The 11913-nt window shown below is 39.7% G+C and overlaps 1 long non-coding RNA gene across 1 annotated transcript in view; it reads left to right on the forward strand.

Annotated features, from left to right (window-relative positions):
- LOC140597782 (uncharacterized) overlaps positions 1-10995 on the forward strand; it is a 45473-nt gene extending 34478 nt beyond the window's left edge. Inside the window, exon 3 of the long non-coding RNA XR_011999710.1 lies at positions 10638-10995. This is a non-coding gene — a long non-coding RNA (uncharacterized lncRNA). The remainder of the gene's footprint in view (positions 1-10637) is intronic.
- The last annotated feature ends 918 nt before the right edge of the window (positions 10996-11913 follow it).

The following is an 11913-nucleotide window of genomic DNA, read 5'->3' on the forward strand; positions in this document are numbered from 1 at the left end:
TTTATATTTAAGATTTTATTTATTTATTCATGAGACACACACACACACAGAGAGAGAGAGAGAGAGAGAGAGAGAGAGAGAGGCAGAGACACAGGCAGAGGGAGAAGCAGGGTCCATGCAGGGAGCCCGATGTGGGACTCGACCCCGGGACTCCAGGATCATGCCCTGAGCCAAAGGCAAACACTCAACTGCTGAGCCACCCAGGGATCCCTAGTGCTGTCCTCTTAACTGACAGAGGAGCAATGGTGTGGAAGAAAGATCTGAGCTGGGGAGTAAAAGACCCAAACAAACAAGCTGAGCTGGGAGTTTAAGCTTCTCTGAGCCTCACTTTGCTCATCTGCCCATTTGGGACAAAAAAAAAAAAAACACCTCACAAGGTGAGGTGAAAGCTCAGTGAAACAAATATGGCGAGCACACATCTTGCTCAACAGGGCCAGTTGTTTTTAATCAGTAGTTCATTGTTCTTAGTAAAAAGTGAGCTGCCTGGGATCCATGATCAGCTATTCTACACTCTTTCACATCTCCTACTGATGCTTTGGGCAGTGCTACAGACTGAATATTTGCATCCCCCCACTCCCAAGCCCTACGCCAAAATCCTACCCCCACCAATTTAATGGTACTTAGGAGCAGGCCTTTGGGAGGTGCTTAGGTCATGAGAGTGGAACCCTCATGAATGAATGGGATTAGTACTCTTAGACCCCAGAGAACTCTCTCATCACTTTCACCCTGTAAAGACAGCAAGTCCTCACCAGACACTGGATCAGCTATTGCCATGATCATGGACTTCCTAGCCTCCAGAACTGAGAGAAATAAATGTTTATAGTTTATAAGCCACCTAGTTTATGGTATTTCTGTTATAGCAGCTCAAATGGACTAAGACAGATGAAGCACATTACATTAGTGTTGTCCTGCAGGTCAAGTCATGGGCTAAAAGACAGTTTTGGCTTGCTGAGAACATCGCTGTCCATCCCACCATTCCTCTCTTCCAACAGGATTCTCATTGTTGTCAGTCATAAGGCCTTTCAGATTCTGTGGGATTTAGGGCATCATTAAGAGGCAGGCTGAATGTGAAGTCTAGACTGCTCGCTGGTGGTGGGTAGGTTCACAACATAAGTTAGGGTGCAATGTTTGGGAGGTGTGCATGTATATTTGATAGGGAAGAAAGATGTGAGGTGAAAAGGGTGGAGGTCACTAATGAAACACAGATTATCTCCTAAACATGCTGATTCCTGCATCTAGAATATTTACTGGTCAACACTCAAGCAGAAGAAAATGGAATCACTGACACACTGTATAAACCTAAATTTTCTAATGGCAATCTATGTTATTAAACCTATAATGAGAAAAAGTCTGAGCAGAGGAGCAGTCTAGCTTATTAAGCTATTTTTTTGCTCTATTTTTCATTTTATAAAGAGATTCAAATTCAAAGCCTATACAACAAAGAAGTGCTCATCCCCCTTTATGGAGTAATATGTTTGTTTTATTTACTTTAAATTGGGCTTAAATTAGGCCTCAGAAGGAGGGAATTCATTAAAATCCCGATCTGTGATGTTGGCAAGTTGCCATTTTAAAGTCCTGTATTCCTTCCTTTGATAGGATTCAAAGGGAAAATCATAAATGCCAAAAATAAGACTATGGTTGTGCTTGATGTGCCAATTATAATGTTTTCATCAGATTACAAAATCATAAAATTAGAAAGATAAGGAGGAAAAAGATTAATTCTTGATAAGTGCATTTCTTTTTCCTCATTTAAAATATCCATAGACATTGTGTACATTATGTGTATTTTCTTCTAGAATCTTTGTATGAAGATACCCACAAACACACAAACACACATGTATGTAGTAAAATTAGTGTCATACATTGTGCAGAAATTTGTATCCTGCTCTTTTCCACTTAATCTTATATCATTCCACTTAATCATTATAGCATTCCACTTAAACTTATATCATTCCTGCCATGGAATGCTATTTTAAAAGAGGATTTTTTTTTAAATGGCTAAATACTACCCATCATAGATTAGACATAAATCATTCATTGAAGAGACCCTATCACTATGCCTGTAGGGGCTATTTCTAGTGGGTCATCATCCTAAATCATGTTATGAGCAATAGCCATGTTTAAATATAAATTTGGAATCATGTATCTTGTTAGATTCTTAGAAATAAAAATTTTGTAGTCAAAAAGTGCACATTTTAAAGCTTGTGGGATATTTCTTGTGAAGTGCCCCCTATGATATTTGTTATTGTGTGACTCCCATAAGAGGGGACATGGGCCAAGATTTCACCCTACCTTCATCAGCCTTAAGCATCATTCATTTCAATCATGGCGATTTATGTGTGTCTTTTCATGTTTTTATACCAATGTTACTGTTTGTTTAATTAGAATTTTTTCCTTTTTTAAATTTAGGGGTATTCATCCTTCATTCTGTTTGTTTGCAAATAGGTTTTCCAGTTTGTCATACACATTTACATTTTGTTTTTGGTGTTGGTGACAAATGGCTTACATTTTTCACTAGCTAGATATAACCTTCTCTTTCAATGATCTCTCCTCTTGCTTTTATGCTTGCAGTCCTCATCTGTCCCTAATTAGTTTACTATCTGCCAATGCTTTATTCTGGTTTTTAAATTTTTAAAAAATATTCAATCTATATAAAATTCATCTGCTGGGAACTATAAAAAAAGATCCAACTTGATTTTTTTTTAAATAGATTTAATTATGTCAAATTAGTTTTTGAATACTCTCTTGTTCTGAGGACTAAAGTGACCAAAGACTTTTTAATTATCTCAGAGAAGCCTGAAATGTAGTAGGTCCCATCCTGGATTATATCCAAGACACTAGGAAAGAATTCATTTTTCAAATGGGTATGCAGGAGCAGTGGTTAGAACAGAATCAGGTTATTTTCCGTTATACTGTTCAAATGCTGATGTTCAACATGACTGTTACAGTAAACAAGGAAAAAAGAAAAAAAGTCATAAAGGGAGTCAAGCAAATAAGGAGAGTGCAAATCATGCCCCTATTAAAAAACCTATAAAGAAGATTAAGAGAAATTAGTTTCTGAGAGGGCCTTTTGCCCCCAAGATCCTCATTTAAATAGTAGTATTAATTATCAGGCCATAAAACTCAATGGACACAAAGAATACAACATTGTAAAATTTTTCTCTGACTCGTTTAATACCTAGCCAGAGCCTTCATTCAGTCTGATGTAGAAAACATAAGCTATTAAATCAGATAAACTCAGTCAATTAGTTGTGATTTTTTTTTCCCCAGGATAAGATTTAATCTATCTTCTGCTCATCTCACCCTCAAAGTGGCATCCAACTTTGAGAGGGACTTTGGTGGATGTGGTGTCTGGTCTACAGCTTCCCTCCCATATCTGATAGAATTTCTTGGGGTGTAAGGCACCAGGTATAAACTCCGGTCGCTACCTTGGGTCCCTTCTATATCTGCAAGCATATGCTCCATTGTGCCTTGTCTTCAGAGAACAGATCCACAGAGGTCACCTTCCTCACTCCGATGGCCGGGATCCTCCTGTAAGTGATCCCCTGTCAGCCACTCTGTGTCCTTCTAAGAGGCATGTGGAACTTTTGGCTATTATCCTGTGCCTCTCAGTTGTCATAAGTGCCTGTTGGGTGTGGGAGGCAGGGGAGGAGGTGCTAACTTGAGCCCTTTCTGCTTAGACCTGCCCCATCCCCATTTATACTATAAACTACTTTCTAAAGTGGATGTAAAAGACTTCTCTGAAGCATTGCTACCCATTCAGGATTTATCTGGGGAGCAAAACAAATCTCCTCTTCTCAGATGTGCTCCATTCTGCTATCATGGGTCTCTTTCATGCTGATTCAGGGGCAGAGTAAAAGGGACAGATTCATCCCTGGGACTGACTGGCAGCTAAGCTCCCTTATCCTCCCCTGAAGCTCCTCTTCACCCAGGCTGTCACCTTTTTCTATAGAAAGTTATGTAGGGAATTAACTCTATATCTGGCTTCCTTCGGAGTTTTAGCCTTTGAAAACAAAACAAGACAAGAAAACAACCTTATCTCATGCCTCCCCTGCAAAAATAAAAGGGCTTCAATTTTAAGAGTAGTGCCTCTGCTCTGAGTTTCAAGAGTCTACTTGAATTTTTTTTAAGGTAGGATAGAAAGAATTCACCTTTATTCTTTCTAAGTCTCCTAGCAGTGTTCTCTTAAGCACTTGATGCTGCTGAGTCAGTGGAAATAGGATCATGGTGGGAAGGAGGGAACCAAACCTTACTGAATATTTCTAAGTTTTAATCTGTAATGTGTGTGTTTCCAATCTCCAATTATCTAACAAACGTCACCACATGTACACCCACTTCCTCTCTGCTCAGAGCCAACGAGAAGGAAGCCAGCCATTCTACAGTTTCCTGAGCCAAAGGGTGGGGAAAGAGACTCTACAGCAGACATGTACACGTCCATTAATGACAGGTGCACTTCAAAGTGACCTGAACTGATGGAGGTCAGTGGGGGAGATTTCTTCCAGATGTTTGCTCTCCTACATCAGAAGTACCCCAGCAACAAAGGGTGGAAATAAAGGCAATCTTACCTGAAGGGAACTACTGTTGGGACAAGAACCAGATTTAAGCATCCAGAAAATTATTTGTTTCCATGTAGTTTTACTTTTATATTATATTTGACAATGTGTAATGAATGACAAAGAAAGAAATTCTATCCCCATGGGCCCTACAGAGTGGACAGTGAACACATTTTAACCTTGTAATAAAAAAAAAGCCATATTTATATGCCTCCAACCTGAAATGACTTTGGAATTGTCAGAAAAGTGAACTGGGGAGAACAAGGCCCCACCTCTGTTCATTAATCAATTTGAGGTGTCTTAATTAAATTCTCCTCTGAGCCCCAAGAAGGTGAAGAGAGAGACTATAAGGTATAACTTGAACAAGACTCTCCCACAACCACAATATAAGTAGGAAGAAATAATGTCTGGATCTTTCTGACATAAAAGGAGAGAGGATTTTTTTCCCTGTTGTGCATTCTCTGTTTAAAGGACTAACATGTAGGAAAGAAACTACATTTATTTAGGGTTCTTATTCCACAAAAAAAAAAAAAAAAAAAAAAAAAAAAACAGAATTAGGCTTAATATCTGGAAAGAAATAAATTTCATGGAACGCCTGGGTGGCTCAATCGGTTGAGTGTCTGCCTTTGGTTTGGGTCCTGATCCCGGGGTCCTGGGATCGAGTCCCACATGGAGCCCCCACAGGGAGCCTGCTTCTCCCTCTACGTGTGTCTCTGCCTCTCTCTGTGTCTTTCATGAGTAAATATATAAAATCTTTAAAAAAAAAAAAAAAGAAATTTCACGTTAGCATCCATTGAGGAAACAGAAACCAGGGAGAAGATAAGAGGAGAGAAGTATAGTCACTGCTAAGGGTACAAGCAATAATCCATAGTGGTTTGATACCACATCCCCAATAGAATCACTGGTCCCTAAATTCTCTGGTCTCCTGCCTTCCCCTCAAAGGTCCTGGGAGGGATGGGGTTCATTCATTTGCTTCTTGCTGCTGGCTTGTCATTCTGTCATGCTGTGACCTCAGTTTGCCATGTGGTGGCCTCAACCATTCTCTTGGCCACCTCTGCTACATTCTTAAACTCAGGGCTGTCATTATCCTAGATTGACCTTCTCACTGCCAAGGACATAAGGGAAGGTTCTCTCCCCAGCATATTATAACTTCTTTACAAGCAACCCCAAAGAGTGGCCTGGCTTTTGTTATTTTCATTTGTTTGTTCATTCATTCAACATGTATTCAATAAATGATTAGCAGCTACCACATGCCTGGCACTGCGCCTGAAACTGGGGTAACAGTGGAGAAAAGATGATGATGGTCACTGACTTCGTGGAGCACATGATCATTGCAATGCTGTAATTATCTTCCTTTTCCAAAAAACTTTTGATAATCTCAAGTTCAGAGAAACACATGAGGTGGTACTTCAAGGCTCATGCTTGAAAGAATTCATTCCCACCAGTGGCCACCCAGTATCTCAGAACCTTCTTGTCTCTCCATCTGGGGATGATCTTCCTTTTCACTCAGGCCTTTCCCCCCCTACTTACCTTTCTTAAATATTTTAATCCCCACATCATACGAACCTACTATTGATTCTATTTATCACCATTTTTTCCCAAGAGGAGTAGAGGGCCATTATGAAAATAAAATTTCATCAGCCCAAGTTGGTCAGTCATGCTGATTATATTATATTCAACCTACAGATGTGAATACTCATAAAAATTTATAAGCAATGAATGGTGAAGTTCATGGTCAAAATAATAAACAGAGGGTGCATTTGGTATGTTTCACATAATTTTCCTCCTAGCTGAATAGTAAGGAACCTATTCACAATTTTAGAAAAGAGTGACAAGATCACTTTTATACCCCCCATCCTATACGATGTATTTACGATTTATGGAGCTTTGGAAACAGGAGTACTTAAACAGAATTAGGGTAAATTATAATGGGTCTCCAGCTTAGTGGGAAAAGGTATCCAGTTAGTTTCTTTACACTTTCTCTTCAGTGCTTTTACCTTCCCTAAAATGCTGCTTTGCAGAAAGAACCTCCATTCCCTTTCTTCTTAAAGGATATTCTGATAAAAATATAGTTAGGTAGCCAGAGCTATAATTTTACCTTGTACATAGTGACATACTCTACTCATATGGTTTAAGACATTTGTGGGTTTTTTTTTAAAAAAGATTTTTTTATTTATTTTAGAGAGAGACAGAGAGAATACAACCAGGAGGAGCAGAGAGAGAATCTCAAGCAGACTCCCTGCAGTGCAGAGCCCGAGGCAGTGCTCGATCTCACAATCCTGAGATCACAACCTGAGCCAAAAATCAAGAGTCAGACACTTAACCAACTGTGCCACCGAGGAGCCCCAAGACATTTATGCTTCTGAGCATCATTCCCTGAGATGGGGAGGCTGGATCATCTGGTCTCCTGATGACAAGTCAGGCTCATTCCTCCTATCTTGAGAATACTCCTTGTAGATATTATGGGAGGTAGATTTTATGGTGGGGGTGAGTGTGTGTTCAGAACTGAGAAGAAATTGAGAACGATTTCTCAATTTTTGCAATGCAGGCAGGACAAGGCCTAAACCATCATAAACCTCTGTGAAATTTTAATCCTCTACACTGTCATTGACTCACTCCTGTGATGAGAGGGTGCTCATAAGGTCAGTAAAACTGACTAAAGATAGTCAAGCAGAAACAGGTTACCCAGGGACCTCAGAGGAGTAACAGCTGTGAATAGGACATCCCAGTAGTAACAACAAAAGAGAAAACTGGCATGACTGTCTTGAATGCACAGGTGTAAAAATGATGCCTAGAAATACCCTAATTCTCTGCAGGACTTTACTGACTAAAGGCAGAATCATCTGAGTGGAAGAAACAATGAAATACACCTGAGAATTCTGAGTTTGTCAGCAAAATCAATGCAGAAATATGATACGGAAGATTTTCCTGGACAAGGGGAAAGCCAAGTTGATCACACCCTAATAGATATCAACCCTGCAAAGGAAGACTATGGTGATAGAAAGGGGTTGGTCAGCCAAAAAAAGTATAGATAAATGAGGATCAGAGAGGCAAAACTTGGCATCCTGTGCCCAGTCTTACCCAGAGGAGAGAGACCATACATCTGGAAGATTTACCACAGTCTGTATATCCTTCAAGAAACCATACAATGAATTTGTTAAGAATGTCTCTAGTGCTGGATTAACCTAGTTGGAACACCAGGACCCTAGCTTACCTAACTACTTGCTTATTTACTTACTTATTGTCTGGAACAAGATACTTAAATTTTCTGATTCTTGGTTTCTTCATATGTAAAATCAAGATAATATTAACAGTTCCTTGTTGCTCTTTCTTTCTGAGAATATGATGAGACTACATTTCCCAGCCTCTCCTGAAGTTTTTGGGGTGACCAAGAGACCAACTCCTAGCCAATAGTATATGAGCAGAAAGAGTCTGGAACTCCTCCGGGCTTGACCCATTAAAAACTTCCTATTTCAAACTTCCTCCTCTTTATTTTCTCATTGGGTAGATGCAGTAGAGCCTCTAATATCCTGGATACCCGAATGTCTGTGTGGAGCAGAGGTCTTTTACCAACCTGGAACCACCTTAGACTATGTGTATGATGAAAAAAAAATTAAGTTCTATTGGGCAAACCATTATTCCTTTGGAGATGTATTTGATACAGCAGTTAGCCATCTAAACTAGTACACCATTGATTATCCTGTTACAACATATAGGATAGTGCCAGCACATAGAAAGTGCTTAAGTTTTGTAGCTTATTGTTTTTTATTCTTTGCTAGACAAAACTTCTTTGAGGCTGGTGAAGGCTTTAAAATGGAAATTGGTAAGTCAGACTCAGCTGAAGTTTGTTTTTTTCACTTGCTGTATTAGCCAAAAAGCACTACATGGAGCATAAGTGAGATGATAAATATGTGCTGGCATGAGTGAACAGCTCTCCAGTGCCTTCCTTTTCAAGTGACATACTCAAGATGGGGTGGGCTCAACAGCCTACACAGAGTGAGGGAGTTGTCAAGTCAGAAGAGCCTAGAACTGCACACTCATTGTATTCAATAGCTTGGGATTAGGTGAAGTGGAGAGAGAGGCTACATCATATCATGTCTATAACATGTCATTTGAGCTTAGGTTTACTTTTACTTTTTTTCTGAACCACAGTTATGTAATGTTCTTCCTTCCATATTTCATTCCTACCACTCCACTGGGTCTACTAAAGGTTTCATCACAAGAGGACCACTACTGTTCTTCTGGCTTTCCTTGCTCTCCAAATTAACACATATTCTGATTAGCTTTCTTGTCCTTTGTATGTGAAAACTAAAGCCTAGGGGTGAGGACACAGCACTGGCCACAAGAAAGGAAATCCATATTACACATAATATATTAACATGATCAGGTGTCCATCAGCCACACAGTTGTCATTCTTTATTCTCCATCTGGCTTATTTTTTTCATGACATTTATAGCTATTTAAAACTCCATTTTTTATTTATTTGCCTACTTGTTTATTATGTGCCTCTTTCCACTGATGTAACTCTATGAGGATAGAGACTTTATCTTGTTTGCTGCTCAGAACCAGTGTGCCAATCTCCAAACAGATACAAAGAAACATTTCTTTCAAGTGAATAAATGAATTTGCTGAATGAATGTATGTTTGTCATGGGTCAAGATTCCTGGATCTGTTCAATTCTTGAGGACTGATCAGAGTTTCTAGACCAACAAAGCTAATTACTGGGCCCCAGATTACTTGGGTCTGCTACCAAGGTCATGTTACTTTGGGGTATGTGTCTGGGTATCCAGACAGTTGGAATCTTCAGGCAAAGTGACTCTATAGAATAATAAAAATATTTGGGAATGAATATATTTGGGAATGGAAATTTGTACATTACCCAACTGGAGATGAATCTAGCTTATTGTCACTCTATTCATTGTGATTCATAATTCTCCTTTCTGGTGTCAAGAAAAGATTAGAGCCCTTGGGCTTACTAAGCCTGGAGGGGAAAATGCTGAGAGGAGATATAATCTGCTCACTAGAACAAGTCTTTTTAAATTCATCTCATGTCTTTTTTGGTTAGGGTCATTAAACTGATGGATCTGGGGAAATGTTCTACAATAAAGGGTTTTATGCAGTCTCTCAGGTTATCCTCAGAGACAAGAAGGGAGGTGGTGGGAAGTTGGTTGGCCTAAGATTGAATGGCAATCCCTGGAGGATGCAGCAGGGGTCTTTGGTGATGGATTTCAGTGGATTTGGTATGAATACCTGGAATACACAATGATCAAATCTATGGATCACAGACAGAGCTAGAATAAGAACTAACACACAGATGATAGAATCAGGTCCCACAAATTTCTTATTGAGCTGTAAAAATGGACCAAATATAGCAAGACTGAATTTAAAGGAGATAAGTATCAAGGCATGCACTTGGGTTCAGCAAATTAATCACATATTCCACCCAACTCAATTCTTTTAAATCGACCAAACCATTCCCAAGCTACATAGTGAATATCCTGGAAAACTTAGTCCCTGACATCTTACAAGAGCGGAAGTCTAGAGTCCTATTTCCCAAGGTCACAGCTAATTCATTTTTTGAACCAGTCTGTTACCACTCCATTTCTTGACATTGGCTGAACACTTGCCCTTTGGCTCTGACCATGAGCTCCCTTCTGCTACTATGATCCTATTTCCCCTGCTTTGACCTCTTCTGGTTTATACTCTAGTGCCTTTGAGCCCAGTCTCCAGGACCCATACCAGCACATTCTCTGACCACAGAGAGTTTAAAGACAGAATTCTTGAAACATTCACCAGTCTTGGTACACATGAGGAAAATGCGGGCCCTTTGTTTGTTAGAAGTACAACACAAATGGTCTAACCATGAGATAGGTTAACAAAATATCAACTTGAGTCATTTTGCCATATTCATGGTGCCAGAAGTTAGAGAGGTTGTTGCCACTCTGTCCACTCTGTGACAGTCAGACCACATCTTGAGATAGGACCTGCTTTTATGTGTTGAACATGATGGTGTATCTTGAGAAAGAATGGTGAAAGCGCTTGAAACCATATCTTATGAAAGAATGTTTCCCCCTTTATTTCCAGGGAAGAAGAAAAAGAAGGGAAGGAATCCCTTTCATTTTACAAAAGCAAAACTTAGCTGAATACAAAGATATGCTCAATGCAGAAAATGTGGAGAAGACAGATAAGCATAAAAGTATATGTATCTTCATTTTTTCCCTTTCTTTCATCTTATGTATATATATGTATATACACATTTATAACATCGATTCATACTTTATTGCTACCCTTTTGTACTTTATAATATATTAAGATGTTTTGACCATGAGAATGAATATTACTCTATAGCAGGTTCATTGAAGAATGCATGTGAAAACATTTTAAAAGTATAAAGAAGGGATTTTTGGTTTTGAACTTTAAGAAAATACCATGTGTAACTCATGCTAGTTTGGATGTTTTTTATTTATTTATATTTATTTTTTGTTCTTTTATTTTTTTTAAAGATTTTATTTATTTATTCATGAGAGACACACAGAGAGAGGCAGAGACACAGGCAGAGGAAGGAGAAGCAGGCTCCATGCAGGGAGCCTGATGCAGGACTCAATCCTGGAACTCTGGGATCATGCCCTGAGTTGAAGGCAGATGCTCAACCACTGAGCCACCTAGGCATCCCAATTTGGATGTTTTTAAAAGGAAACATAAATTATCAAAATTGGCTTTAAAAGATGTCCAGTTAGCTGTGTCTTTAGCTTGAGGCTCTCTGAATGAAGATCCTGTCCACTTGGTCACACGGTCCCCACCTTTGACACTTTTCCACCCTCTCTCTAGAGGAGAGGAAGGTGCCCTCCATTTGCCATGCTCCATGCCCTCTCTCCTCCATGAGTTATGTCAGGTGGCTGGCTTGGGCAAGTGCCAAAGAAACAATAAGCACTGCTTTCAAACTGGCTGAAGAAGGCTAGGAACTCCTGGTGATTTCAGGCTGTTTTCCAAGCTGCTTGCTGAAGTTAGAAGTGGGGACAGGGTTCTTAGGAAATTGTTTGCTACCACCTTTCCAGACTCATTGCTGGGCCCCACAGATCATCAGCTCTCACCTTCTCCTTCTGAGAAGGAATGGAAGAGAGGATGAGCTGTTACATCACCTGGAATTCTACTGTCTCTGATCATGGCTTCCTCCAATAAGGAATCAACATTAAATCCCCCAAAAGGTACCATGTCAGCTATGGCCCACTAACTATTCACAGAAATAAGGCCACCTGAGGACATCCCCTCAAGCTCTGGAAAGAATGGGATAGAGATCAAAACCACCCTTCGGAGTGTACAACCAAGACAGACTAAAGTATTCCCACTCCCCATATAGACC

This window comes from Vulpes vulpes, chromosome 2, assembly GCF_048418805.1.
Source record: "Vulpes vulpes isolate BD-2025 chromosome 2, VulVul3, whole genome shotgun sequence".
Classification (NCBI taxonomy): Eukaryota; Metazoa; Chordata; class Mammalia; order Carnivora; family Canidae; genus Vulpes; species Vulpes vulpes.